The following is a 15,235-nucleotide window of genomic DNA, read 5'->3' as shown; positions in this document are numbered from 1 at the left end:
AGCCATCCTCCCTGCCCTCACATCTTAAGTGAATATCTTAAGGCTTGTGTGCACAAGTGGGTTGCTTGCTTCCTGTTTCTACTTTGTGGTCTTTAAGAACACTCACTAATAATACTTCATGTTTCTGTATATCCTGTGTGAAATGTCATGTACATTACTGCACAAAAGTTTCCTCACCCAGGGGTGTCCAAGACAATGGTATGTATCTATCCCCATTTGACAAGGATGATGCCATTATTAAGCTTGTCTAGCCACAGAAAATGGCAGCATGTGAGTCACAAAGGTGAAAAAAAAAAAGCCTGAATCCTTTTAAAAGCTTTGTTTTTTGCAGGTTTTATAAATTTAAGGTTTTACCAACAAATAAACTTAGATTTTGTTTTCAAAACTGTCAAATTGTTCAGATTTTGAAAATGTAATTGATTGTTGAAGCTCAGGTCTAAGAGTTGAGGTCAAAGAGAGCAACTGGGACCAAGTAACTGAGCTCAGTGAGATTAGACCAAGACTTTAGCAGGATGTCATTTAGAGCGCCAGTTTTCGCAAATATTACATCAAAAACTACTAGAGGAGGAATTTGGGAGATGACGTCTGTGAAATCAGGCATTCAGGGTTCTGTCTTCCCTCCATTACTTGAATTTAGTATAAGACAAATGATACAATGTTCATAATGGGGTGTTCAAACCCCCAGCTGTTCACAGAAGATGACTGTTCCTTCTTCAGCCTGGTTCTGCTGGAGGCTTATTTCTATTAAAATTGGGTTTTTCCTTTCCACAGTCACCAAGTACTCGCTCAAAGGGCCGGTCACCAGTCAAAATGCCCAGGCCAATTTTTTGTCCCAGTCCAGCCCTGCTCTGAACTAGCGGGCCTGCTGAAAGCACAGACCCAACAGCTTGCTCTTCTACTGCCTGGGTTGGTACACAGGGGCCACGAGGAGAACAGGAAGGCCACACAAAGTGTAATTAACATTGCCCAAAAAAATCCGCAGATCCTCCTATCTCAGGAAAAACAGTGCTGTCACAGGTGACCCCTTACACCCCTTACACCCCCCCCCCCCCCAATGCTACCCCTGCCCACTCACCTCACCAATCTGTGCCACAGTCTGACTAACCCCCATAACTCAATAACTTGTACTACTTCCAAACACTTTGTTCTCCAATGTGTCTTTCTCTTGATTATATCTACATTTCTCCTGTTTGTTATTTATTCCTGCTGTCTATTTATATTTTATTCCTACACAGTTGTCGTGGAGCACCCATAATTCCATAATTTAGTTGTACATGTACAATAAAAGCGCTATTCTATTCTATTCTATTCTATTCTATTCTATCCTTTATTAGAGAAACTGCATTTGCAGACGACAGGGGAATTAAAATCAAACAATCAAGATGTAATTACAGTGCAGTCTTTCACCTTTGATTCAAAGTTTGACTAAAGTATTGCATTAAGTGTTTAGAAATTAGAGACATTTTAATATACAGTTTTCCATTTTCAGGGGTTCACAGTTGATAAGAATCGACTGACAAGCTGTTCGATGGCAAAAGTGAGGCCTGTGACCTTATTACCATTATTAAGTTTCACTTTGTCAAATTCATTTGAGTCACTTCAGATCAATGTTTAATGAAGCACTTCATGAGGAAGCTGTACAGTTTGCACCCAAGACTTCTGCATTCACACAGTGCACTGCGGTCAGTATCATAAACTGATACCCTCCCACCACACAGGCAGGAGGCTCTAAGGCCGTAAGACTGATCAACTCCATTGCTCACTGATAACTCAGTTGTTCTGATGCGCTGCACTGTTTTTGTTCGGTTTTATTTTATTTACTATGCTTCTACTATGCTACTATTCTTTGTATTTAAGCACACTAATCTGTTTTTTGTGTGTTTTTTTAAATGCTGTCACTGTGCTGCTATAATTCTAAAATGCTGCTCCAGTTTAAATGTTTCAATATGCTGCACTATAGTTGTTTTATGTTGGTGACAGGCAGTTTATTTTATTGTTTATTATTTATCTTAATTTTCATGAGGATAATGGAACCTTGAACCTATTTCAAAACTCTGAAACTTCTGTAAAGAGACAAACCACTGAATTACCTTTATTTTAAACACACTTTCCACATGCCAGTAAAATGATATAGTACAAAAACTCATACCATTCCACATCATCAGAGCATCAATAAAAAACAACAAAGCATGAGCTACCGAAACACTGCTGCTGCTGACTGTCACTCCAGCCCTCAGGTAGTGTGATAGTCAGGTGACGTATCAAGGAAACCAGCAGTGTGCTGCCTAAGCATTAGGACAGCAAGGATACATCCGTGTGACCGTGTGACAGTTTAGTACAAGTAACAAGAAACCATACATGTTATATTTTTTGTAACACACAATTAATCATATCTGTAAATACAAATAATATGAGATGATAAACTAGAAAATACATTTAGTCTTCTAGCAGAAGGCTGTTCACCAGTGTGTTGAACAGCCTGTAGCCAGTTCAAGTAAGTGCTCCTCTTCATCAGTCTCATTATTATTTTGTTATATCAGATTATAATAGCATTTCATTTCTAAGCACATCAACTATGAAAAAAGTTTATTCACACTTTTATGGCAAGAAATGTCATTTAGTATATTTACTCCTGACAGGATGAGCACAACAAACACGTTAATATGTTACAATTGTGTACATGTGTTAATAAAAATGCACATATAGTTCTTGTTACATTGAGTTCTACATTTATAAAACAGACAACATGAAATAAGACTTGACACTTTTGACTGAGTCCATACACTCCAGGAAAGTCCACCAGACAACAAAGTGTTGCTGAGGTCACAGATCAAGGCACCATAGGGCTGTTTGCCACTAGACACCTACAAGCAACCTTATTGAAACCACAGGAGCCCTGCTGGGCATTAGAAGTACTGCAAGTTTATCCACTTCTGCAGAAGCTTCACCTCTCTGATCCAGAAGCTACCATGTTTACCCATACACTTCGACAAGCAACCTTATTGAAGCCAGAGGAGTTTCCCCCTGCTGGGCATTAGAAGTAATGCATTTTAGCCACTCCTGCATTAGCGTGACCGCTCTGTTTAAATATACACAATATATATATACAATCTGTGATTTTTCCACCTGGGTTAAATCTCACTGGATGACTCTCTGGTAGCCAGTGAGGAGGCACCTGTGCTCAGCAGGGTTTTCTTCTCTCTTGAGAGCTTGTTGTATTTTCTGCCAGAAGACTCCAGTGTGCTGAACAGCCTGTGGCCAACTCAGGTAGCTACGCTTCTTCACCAGACTCCTAATTTGGAAGTATGGAGACAGCTGCTTGGCTGGTATGTCCTCCAGAAACACCATGATCATCACATCCTTGTGCTCATTGAAGAGACGGAAGCTAAAGACACCACACACAGATTAATCAATGTAGAAACTGGTGACATCATTACATGTAAGAACAAAGAGTTGGTAACCATACCTGGCCATCTGGATTTCTTTGGAGCACCACTCACTTTGCAGGTAATGCTGGCTGATCACACAGATAGTCTTTCTGCTACAATAGATAGCCTCTGTAATGTTTTCGACGATGGGCTTACCTGTAAAAACAAAAATCTGACACATCAAACATGTCAGCATTGTGTTCTAAAATGACACAGGTAAGTTACATCAAATTTATCTTTGTACAAGTTAAAAGATTTCAAAGGTATTCTCACTTCTGAGAATAGTGGGGCTTAAATTCCATTCACTCCAACTTTGGTTGTACTTTTTTTTTTTTTTTTTTTTTAGCAATGGTGAGTAAGCAAAAAACTATTTTTTAAGTCACTGAGGCGTACTGTCAGGGGTTGCTGAGTGGATGTGGAGAAAAGGACTCAAACGCAGGACTCACGGTGAAGATTCAGGGTGTTTATTGTGAGGGACGAATGACGAAAACAGGAGATGGCTGACTGACTGAATAACTGACTGAACGGCTGACTGATCTGAACTTGGAAGGCAAACATGGGGCATAGACAGCAGTGACAACATCAATGACGCGACGCTGACCAGGAGAGAACTGAGGACTTAAATACACTGGCTGAACAATGACTGACAGGTGACAGGTGAGTGAGCAGCTGAACACAATTGAACTAACGATGCATGGAATAAGAACTAGAACATAATGCACACAGAGTAACGTAACACAAAACAGGAAGTGGAACGTACAGAGGATAAACAGTGAACATGAACTGAAAATACTGGGTCAACGACCCAGAAACCCTGACACGTACACTGATGCTGAATCAAATTCCAGCTAATGAGAATTTATAATTTTCTTTTGTGAAATTCTTAAGTCTATACTTTGTTAATTGGGCAGCTACATATATTTGTGTTGGATTGGAACAGTTGACAAGCTCAATGGAGAACAGTGGAGATGGATGATTGTCTCTGGCTAAACATTTTTAAAGTCTGTCTAAAAGTGCCCAATTTACTAATGGCAGCTGCTAAAAGATTCTACAATATTCAACTTTTACGTTTGCCAAAATCTAATTTAGTGAAGATTTTCTTACAGGCCTGTAAGTGCAAAATACATCTTTGGTGCTTTTCTCTTTTCAATGCAGTAAACAAAATCAATGAAAGTAATTTCATGTTTATAGATTTTAAATATGGAAGAAACTTAGATGTTTTCAATTTAATTAAAGCTTTGGGTACACATGGCCTTCTAGGGGCTTGTTCATGGTTTCAGCAAAAAAAAAAAAAAGTTCTTCCAGAGTAAACCTTTCATTTTCCCAGATGTAGGATGCTTTGTCAGCTGAGTAGCACATCTATATACTACTTTTTGAGGTTTAAAGATCAGTTTGTAGCGTTTCTCTAAATGGTCAGTCTTTTAGATCTAGCATTCAAACTGCAGTTTGTGAGTCACATGTCATTGCTATTTTTGTTTTGACACTGTAGACGCTGTTTATATTTTTGCAGTGCTGTCAAAGAGAAAAAAAGATACTGTGGTGTTAAAACTTGATCTTTTTCGGTACCACTGAAAAGCGGAACAAAAAGAAACAATTGTATTTATAGGAAAGAAGACACAGAGTTTGTGTGCTAGCTTCATTAAATATTGAGCTAAAAGTAGAACAGAGGCTAATGAAAAGCATCTATACCTGGTTCAAAGTCTCTGTGGTGCAGACAGAGTCTCCAGCCCTGTTGACCCTCCAGCTCTGGAAGCAACTCTCCGTAGACCCAAGCTTCATCATGAACATTGTAGGAGACAAAGGCATCGTAGCTGTGAGGAATACCTTTCTTCCTCCTCTTATTATCATAGAGAAAGGCCAGGAAGAGGTAGTAGGTATAGGTGAGGTGTGACCTCAGGAAGTGATAGATGAAGGATGCGAGGAGAGTAAGCACAACTAGACTAGAGCTAAAAAGGAAGCAGAGCAATGCAGCATCTATCCAACAGGAGTCAAAACCAAAGTCAAGGAATTTGTTTCCCCGTTGGCTGACAGGAAATGAGCAAGTGTACTGATGTGCATTAACAACTTGTGTCTGTTTGCTGCCTTGAATCCACTGGATAAGACCGTAATTAGAACATTCACATGTTAAAAGGTTAGCAGACAGATCCAGATATTTCATGGTTAAAAGGGATTGGATAACTGTTTCACTGATTACGAACAATTCATTGTTGCTGACATCGAGCCATCTGAGTACTGGCAGTTTGGCCCCTGCTAGAAAATCCAAAGACAGGAGTTTATTGTTGGAGAGGTTGAGTATTATCAGGTTTGGAATTGGCAAGAACACGTCAGATGTTAAAAACGGAAAGCTCGCTGTAAGATATCCTCAGATGTTTCAGTTGCGGTGTGTGTTTAAATGTGTCTGGATGCAAAGATCCCATGAAGTATGCCTCTGTTATTAAGTACTTTAAAGAAGTCAGACCACTGAGAACATCTTTTGAAATATCGTAATATCCTCTATGAACCTTGATATTAAGCTTCTTCAGTTTCGGTAAATTTGAGAAAGGGTTATCGCTTTGTTTGGAGCTGTTATGTGGCAGGCTAGAGACAACATTTAAGATCAGAGTGCTTAAGTTTGGCAGCCCACTGAAATGCTCATAAAAATAAATATCACCTTGCATAAGAAGGAACTGGAGGTTATAGAGTCCCTTTAACCCTCCTTCCTCAACATTGTTACACATGCGTACATCTAAATTCAAATAACGAAGGGAAGACAGATTACTGAAGACTCCTTGAAAGAGATTTATAAGCTCATTGTTTTTCAAATACAAAAACTCCAGTGTCTGTAATTTAAATTTAAAAGAATAATCGAATGATGAAATCTTATTGTTTTCAAGATTTAGGATTTTCAAATTGTTTAAATTTTCAAAAACACACTCAGAAATATAGGATATATGATTGTGGCTCAGATCGAGTATTGTTAGGCTTGTTAAATTCCAGAAGTAAGGACAGTAAAGTTCACTGATGTCATTGATGCTAAGGTCATAGACTTCCAATGTGGTGAGTCCTTGGACGGCCACTGGCAGTTCGGACAGTTCATTATTTTGTAATATCAGGCTCCTGAGCTGTGTCATTGACTGGAGTGCATTATCAGCCATGCTTTTTATATTGTTAAATGATAAATTGAGGTTAGTTAGGTGAGAACAAGACTGTAGCATGTGCTCCTTTAAGGTGTAAATCTCACTACTGCTTACATTCAGAGTTCTAAGAGAAGGAATTTTGCAGGCGACGTCTATGAAATCATCATCTATCCACTTTTGTATGTTATCCATCTGAAGCTCTTGAAGAGAGTAAGCAGTCTGCAGAATCGCTCTGTACACATCAAAGCTAAGAGAAGTTTCACTCATTTGCAGTCTCGTCAGGCTCTTTAAAAAAGTCTTGTTTGACACTTCCCACTCGATGTCCCCGTTCCAGCCTCGCAAGTCCAGAGACTGCAGATGAGGAAAAATGTCTCTTGTAATGCTGAACTTCTTCACTGAATCCAAACACAGGGTGAGTAGGTTTGAGGTATTTACATGGAGGTCATTTGACTGAAAAGAAGTAAAGTTGTTGTAACATACAAACAAATGTTGTAAAGTTGGGAGTCTAATAATGTGATCAATATCTGAAATTTGATGCAGAAGGTTATAGCTCAAATCTACTGAGTGTACGCTGACCAGGGGCTGACAGGCCACAGGGGAGATAAATGAGATCTGGTTCCAGTCCAGAGACAGTGTCTCTAACTTGGAAAGACCCTGAAACATGTTTTCTGTCAGTGTTGCGAGCCTATTTATACTCAAGATGAGAACCTTTAACTCTACCAAGTCTGCAAAAGCTTCACCATCAATTTGTGAAATCCAATTTTTTTCCAAATTTAGAACTTCAAGCTTGAATAAACCTTCCAAATTCATCCTGGTAATATTTGAAATGTAGTTTGACTTGAGATTTAGCAATACTGCATTTTTGGGAATGTCATCTGGAATAGCAGTGAGGTAACGCTCTGTGCAAGTGACTAACACATTAGATTTTTCTGTATAGATAATTGTGCAGTTTTTCAGTGAAAAAGCAAGTAAATGTTCACAATGAAAGAAACACAAAAGAAGTGAGAAAAGCAGCAGAGGCCAAACTCCTGTAGCTAGCATGTTGATCTTGGGAAGCAGTACTGTTTCCACTTAGAGATGGGGGTATTCTGTTGTTCAATATACCTGAGTCGGGCAGGATAAAAAATAAAATTGAAGGTGTTAGTCTGATTACATTACCATGTCATCATTTTAGCACAGAATAAAACAACGTGAGATTTGCTGCAACTAGTGATGAAAAATTCGTGATTTTGATTTGTTGTTCCAGTAAACCTCTGAGACACACCTCTAATCGGTATGTCTCAGAGGTTTCACTGGAACAACAAATCAGAATAGTGAACTGCTGGAATCCTACTATACATTTAACTTCAGTGAAAGCTTCATCTAATCCAGAAGGTTACATGAAGAGGATACAAATTGAAACCCACCTAGACTAACATCAAAACAACTAGTAGCTCAGTGATACGCAAGTAACTGCTATCACAGCTGGAGAAGGAAGAAGTAGAACACAAATGCTATGGCAAGGTGGAGCCAGGATTTAAAATCAGGAGTGAGATATAATTATCTCCACCCTTCAAGATCAGCTGGCAAGCCCCATAAACAACTGGTATGTTGAATGTGAGAGCAGTTGACCTGAAAGAGAAGATCATGGCTAAGTTGGCTAAACCTGGACCCTCTGTGCTTATTACCAAGATTACGTGAATTACCCTGTAAATGTCTACTAGCAGATGTGAATGCAGCATTACCGTTAGTGAAACCAACTAGCTGGTCTATGCCACAGCTACAGTGATCCCTGATATGCTTGACTAATAACAATCACAAAGAACAGCAAGACTAGATGACAACATCAAGGCAGCACAGAGGGAAGTTAGACAGATTTCAGAATTGCAGAAAGGTCAATCCATCCATCCTTCCACCCAGTCTCCTCTGGTTGTCTTTATCATCATCACAGGGGGTGCTGGATCTTGTCCTAGCTATCATAGGGTAAAACGCGGGGTAGACCCTGAACAGGTTGTCATGGCCTTTTATGCTCCAAACACCAAAAAAGTCCAAGAAAAGGCCATGGGTGGCAACGGAAGGTTTGTTTTAGAATGCAATTCTGACTTCATTGTTTAAAATTATATGGCGTTTATTTTGTGGAAAATTCTAAACAAAAATCAACCAAATAACTTCTTACAACTTAAAATTTAATGAAAGTTAACTTAATTTGCTTTCACAACTTCAAAAAGTGGTCAAATTTTTTTTAAACCCCCCCCGTCGTCCCATCTGACACTTGGCAAACAAAAAACCTCTTTACCACACCCCTCCAGGGTGCTCTTAATCCCTTGATTAATGCGAAGGTCCATATGCTAATAAACCAATCACTTTCCAAAAACTGTTCCAAAAATTAATTACAATTTACATAATAAAACTAGGTCAGCATATTCTTACAACTTTAAAGAAAAAACAAAAATTAGTAAAAATTGAGATTTATAAGCATTCAACATTTCTTCCTGTTAAAAGGGAGTTTTTTTCCTTCCCACTGTCACCAAAGTGCTTGCTGTTCAGGGCTTGTCTGAAAGTTGGGGTAGTATTATGTATTATTGTCTTGGTCTTTGTTGTAATTTGACAGCATATAAATAAAACTGAATCGAATCAAATTCAAAGGGTAAATCTCTGAGATGATTCGCTGTGGGAGAATCGGTATGTTTGATTTGGCACAGATTTTGCATCACATGTTCTTCCTGACACAGCATCTATCTGGGCCTAAGAACATCATTATGAGTCAACCGCATTATAACTTGACTTGAAAGGGAAATGAGTTAACCATTACAAAATGGAGCTACTTGCTTTGGTGACAGTATGGGCTGGATTATCTAATGGACACTGGCTCAGCCAGCTCGAGGGTTTCATCTAAGTAGCACAAAAAATTTTTTTCCTTGAATTGTACAAATTTTGATTTGTATTTTCAAAACCAATCATCTATAGCTTTCTTATAAAAAAAGCATTTTCTTGGCCATTGACATCAATATTACTCTCAAAAAAACCAAAGAGCAAACAACATATAAATGCAACATAGATAATAAAAATAAATATAAGACAGTTCAGTGTGCTAGGTTTCTATCATTACAAAAGCTAGTTCTGAGAAAAACCTTGATACTGCTTAACTGATATTGATTTTAATCCTGAGATTTTTTTAAGTGTGTGTTTTAATGTCAGCTACATCTCAACAGCTTTAAAGCAAAATAACAGATTTTTTGATTTAATGTGACCACATTTGTGTCATATTTTTTCTCTCCAGTAAACGCAAATAATATTGTTAGGGTTTATAAACAGAGTCTTACCTCTTTCATAAGTTTTTCCTTGAGACATGAAAATGGCCTGAACTCAGAGTGGATGCGCTTCAAGTGCTATTAATCTGAGGAAGACAACAGTGGAAATTGTTTTTTTTCCCGTCTGACACTTAATGGGGAAGTTGGACTGCTAAATCACAAAAGGTTTTAGCTCTCACTGCTGTATCGTATCATTTCCTGTTTCTATTATGATGCTGATGTTTTGTGTAGGCTGTTTAATTAAAATTTTTTAGATAAAGACTTATTTCATTGTGTAATCTTCACTGTTTTTGTCCAAAACACAATCTCTGTTGCATCACCTGACTCTTGCTTGCAACAAAAAGGAGTTTACACAACGAAGATATGAACAATATAAAGATATGATTATTTATTAAAATTTATTTACAAAAGGTGGAAACAGAAATGTCAGCAAGTCAGGGGTGAAATGAGAACAATTGACAGCGCTACCCATGAGTCACATGAAGTTCAAATGTGCTTATCAGTGCACCAGTGAAAACTCAGTTCCTATTTACACCAACTCTGCTACTCACCAACATCCCTCACCAAGGAATAAAACTTGTGGGAGAAGTAGCTCAATACCTGCTCCATCCTGATGCAACAATACTGCCCCAGCATCCACTTTGCTAGCGTCTACCTTCAGCTTGAAAGAATCTCTGAGATGGGGTCTCTCAAGCCCTGGAGCAGAGGCAAGGATAGCCTTGACATCCTCAAAGATTGTCTGATAATGATCTGACCACTGGAACATAACCTTGGGGTTTAAGGAGTCACTTAGAGGAGCAACCACTGCAGAGAAATTCTCACAAAACCCACAATAATAACCCACCATTCCAAGAAAGTGTGGAAGTTCTTTCTCAGTAGTGGGAGAATTGAAGTGATCAGTAGCTTCCACTTTAGCTCTTACTGGATGTACCTGGCCCTGTCCAGCCACCTTACCCAAGTAAGTCAAAGTGGCCCTAGCAAACTCACACTTGGCAAGGTTCGCTGTAAGATTTTCCAAAGTTATGCAATCAAGGAAAGCACAGATGGACTTAAGATGATCTTGCCAGGTGTTGCGATAAATACCACTATATTATCTAAAAACACAGCACACCCTTCCACACCAGAAACCACAAAACTCATTAGGCGCTTGATTGAGGGAAGACACATAGCATACATTCTTAACCCTTAACCAACACAACAGGCCTAGGCTAAGCGTGTACCTTCTTCAATCACAATTTGTTTATACACCACATTGTATTTACCCACATAGCAAAATTGGTATGGCCCGGATCTTGCCGTCACTCCTAAAGCTTCCCCCTCTTTCTAAACAACCAAATGTCATGTCACCATATCATTTTTGATTGGTCGACATGCATTTTCCACCAACACGAAAGGGCAGTTTTTTGTTTTGCAGCAAAAAACCAGCAGGCACAGAGTCCTCTGGCTGACAGGAAAAAGAACCAGCAGGCGTGGAGTCCTCTGGCCAACACAAAGAAATTGATGATGGTGGCCGAATACGCGACTGAGCTAATGACTGAACTGAAGGTTGAGCTGCAACCTGACCAGGTAACAGAACTGCAGGCTGCACTAAAGGCCAAGTAGAAACACAGATCGACAGAGGAGCAGGCTCATTGAAAACAGTCTTTGTCAAATTAGCTCTCTGCTCTGAGTGAGCAGATGCAGATCAACAGAAGTCCTTAATATTCTCAGTTTTTTAATTAACAGTCCTGGTGATTTTAACTCCAGGCTTGGAAGAAGCAGAGTGACTACAGTTTTTCACACTCAATGTAGGCTCAGAAAAGGCAAAAACAGCGAGCCGGAGCGGGAGCAGCTCAGCGAGCCACCGGCTGAGGAGCCAGCGCCGCTGCTGGAGGACCTCAATGAGCCGGAGCGACCGTTGCCAGCAGAGGAGCTCGGTGAGCCGGGGATCGGCGAGCGGGAGGAGCTCAGCGAGCCTGTGGAGCCTGCGCTGCCTCCGGAGGAGCTCGGAGGTCCAGAGGGACCCGCTCAGCCAGAACTGGAGGTCAGCAAGTCAGAGGGACCTCCACGTCTGGCGCGCCCTCCACGCCATCCACGTCCAGCACGTCCACGTCAGCGACCAGAGCCGGAGCTGCTGTGTTTCCACCAAGGGGTTGGAGGTAGGCCACCTGAACTGTTTTTCCGCCACTGCCTAACCCACCGCAGGTCCCGCTTGTTTTGCCGTCCTGCGGGTCGGCCGCCAGAACTGTGTTTGCTGCCACTGGACCGGGGGTTTGCCTTTTGTACTGGGTTTTTCTTTTGTTGTTGTGTGGTGGCTGTTTAACGGTGAGGTTTTGGGGCCCTCCATCCTGGACCCCCCGCCACCCGCCCTGGGTTGGTTGTGCTGTACTTTTTGTTTGTTTTTTTGTTTTGGGTCGTCGGGAGCCGACCCTTAGAGGGGGGGTACTGTCAGGGTCCTGGGTCTGAGCGACCCAGGATCCCTGGGCAGTCATGGACTGGTGATATTATATGTATTTTTGGTGTTGCTGCTGCTCTTCTCCATGCTTGTAGATGTGAGTGTGTGAGTGTGAGTGTGTGTGTGTGTGTGTGTGTGTACACTGGTTTACAGGTGCCTTCAGGCCTGGTGGGTGTTGCCCGGCTAGGGGACTGGCCACACCCGAAGCTACACACCTGCCGCTGATCAGGGCTCGTCGGGGGAGCTACTTAGGAGAGTCTTGGAGCTCCCACCGACGCGGGATCATTCCATGAGACTCCACGTTAGTCATCCAGTTGAACCGAGTTAGTGTGTGTATGCCCGCGGTTATATGTGTCCTGACGGCTGTGTCTATTGTGTCCCCAGGAGAAGTGTGGAGCGCCAGACAGCAGCCAGCATGAGGGGTGCTGAGACACGGGAGCGGAGAACACGGAGCACAGACTTTTTGGGAAGACACGACACGGGAGTCAGGGGAGAGCATGGGGATTTACTGTTATTGTTTCCATCACTGTAAATAAACGCACTGTTTATACACAGAGCACCGTGCCTGGGTCCTCCTTCCCCACACCTATGGTTTGCCATGCCGAACCGTGACAGTAACGCACATACAGTGGGGCAAAAAAGTATTTAGTCAGCCACCGATTGTGCAAGTTCCCCCACCTAAAATGATGACAGAGGTCAGTAATTTGCACCAGAGGTACACTTCAACTGTGAGACAGAATGTGAAAAAAAAAAATCCATGAATCCACATGGTAGGATTTGTAAAGAATTTATTTGTAAATCAGGGTGGAAAATAAGTATTTGGTCAATAACAAAAATACAACTCAATACTTTGTAACATAACCTTTGTTGGCAATAACAGAGGTCAAACGTTTACTATAGGTCTTTACCAGGTTTGCACACACAGTAGCTGGTATTTTGGCCCATTCCTCCATGCAGATCTTCTCGAGAGCAGTGATGTTTTGGGGCTGTCGCCGAGCAACACGGACTTTCAACTCCCGCCACAGATTTTCTATGGGGTTGAGGTCTGCAGACTGGCTAGGCCACTCCAGGACTTTCAAATGCTTCTTACGGAGCCACTCCTTTGTTGCCCGGGCGGTGTGTTTTGGATCATTGTCATGTTGGGAGACCCAGCCTCGTTTCATCTTCAAAGTTCTCACTGATGGAAGGAGGTTTTGGCTCAAAATCTCACGATACATGGCCCCATTCATTCTGTCCTTAACACGGATCAGTCGTCCTGTCCCCTTGGCAGAAAAACAGCCCCATAGCATGATGTTTCCACCCCCATGCTTCACAGTAGGTATGGTGTTCTTGGGATGCAACTCAGTATTCTTCTTCCTCCAAACACGACGAGTTGAGTTTATACCAAAAAGTTCTACTTTGGTTTCATCTGACCACATGACATTCTCCCAATCCTCTGCTGTATCATCCATGTGCTCTCTGGCAAACTTCAGACGGGCCTGGACATGCACTGGCTTCAGCAGCGGAACACGTCTGGCACTGCGGGATTTGATTCCCTGCCGTTGTAGTGTGTTACTGATGGTGACCTTTGTTACTTTGGTCCCAGCTCTCTGCAGGTCATTCACCAGGTCCCCCCGTGTGGTTCTGGGATCTTTGCTCACCGTTCTCATGATCATTTTGACCCCACGGGATGACATCTTGCGTGGAGCCCCAGATCGAGGGAGATTATCAGTGGTCTTGTATGTCTTCCATTTTCTGATGATTGCTCCCACAGTTGATTTTTTCATACCAAGCTGCTTGCCTATTGTAGATTCACTCTTCCCAGTCTGGTGCAGGTCTACAATACTTTTCCTGGTGTCCTTCGAAAGCTCTTTGGTCTTGGCCATGGCGGAGTTTGGAGTCTGACTGTTTGAGGCTGTGGACAGGTGTCTTTTATACAGATGATGAGTTCAAACAGGTGCCATTCATACAGGTAACGAGTGGGGGACAGAAAAGCTTCTTACAGAAGACGTTACAGGTCTGTGAGAGCCAGAGATTTTCCTTGTTTGAGGTGACCAAATACTTATTTTCCACCCTAATTTACGAATAAATTCTTTACAAATCCTACCATGTGAATTCATGCATTTTTTTTTTTTCTTTTCACATTCTGTCTCTCACAGTCGAAGTGTACCTCTGGTGCAAATTACTGACCTCTGTCATCATTTTAAGTGGGGGAACTTGCACAATCGGTGGCTGACTAAATACTGTTTTGCCCCACTGTAAGAGGAGACATGCTATAAATGCACACAGAGGGAAACCGCACACAGGAGGAAAACACAGCTGAACCTAATGAATCTGACAAAACAGGGGGGCCGCAAACTCAACACCAGAGATGGGCAGTAACTTGTAACTTGTAACGCGTTACTGTAATCCGATTACTTTTTTCAAGTAACGAGTAAAGTAAGGGATTATTATTGCAAAAATGGTAATTAGATTACCGTTACTTTCCCGTAGGAACGCTGCGTTACTGCGTTACTAAAACCGTGATTTTTTTTGCGAGAATGGTAAGCGAGTGCGCGTTCGTGGCAACAGCTGTGTGCATCAACAATGGATCATATATCGAGTGCAGGAGAGAGTATGAGCATGCAGCGTTTAAAGTGTGGAAGTACTGACCTTATTTTGAGTTTGATTCCATAAAAAGTGACAAAAACATTAGTGTTCGTTGTGCGTGGGAAGAAAACTTCTCTTTACAGCGAAAAAAACCCCTAAACTTCCAAGCAAGCACCAAGTGCGCTACCATGTAATGGGAAATTCACAGAGAAACTCACAGATTCTTCAACTGACCGCTGCGGCTCACACTGTAAAATGTAATATTGTGTTTAATTAAAAATATTAAGTAGGCACAATTCAATTTTTATCAATTTGTTATTAGAACTCGATTTAAATAAGTTACCAGTACTTTTTATGCAAAAATGCTGATCAACTCAATTTATTTGAGTTTTCTTTACT

At 41.3% G+C, this 15,235-nt stretch overlaps 1 pseudogene; it reads right to left on the bottom strand.

Moving 5' to 3' along the window:
- Nucleotides 1-2,609: 2,609 nt before the first annotated feature.
- Nucleotides 2,610-7,686, bottom strand: LOC146673866 (uncharacterized; annotated as a pseudogene).
- Nucleotides 7,687-15,235: the final 7,549 nt, after the last annotated feature.

Source organism: Rhamphochromis longiceps, linkage group LG3 (assembly GCF_057381845.1).
Source record: "Rhamphochromis longiceps isolate RC_006_pf linkage group LG3, R_longiceps_female_GT1.1, whole genome shotgun sequence".
NCBI lineage: Eukaryota > Metazoa > Chordata > Actinopteri > Cichliformes > Cichlidae > Rhamphochromis > Rhamphochromis longiceps.
The sequence above is the reverse complement of the archived record's forward strand: the minus strand, read 5'-3'. Positions and strand labels throughout refer to the sequence as shown.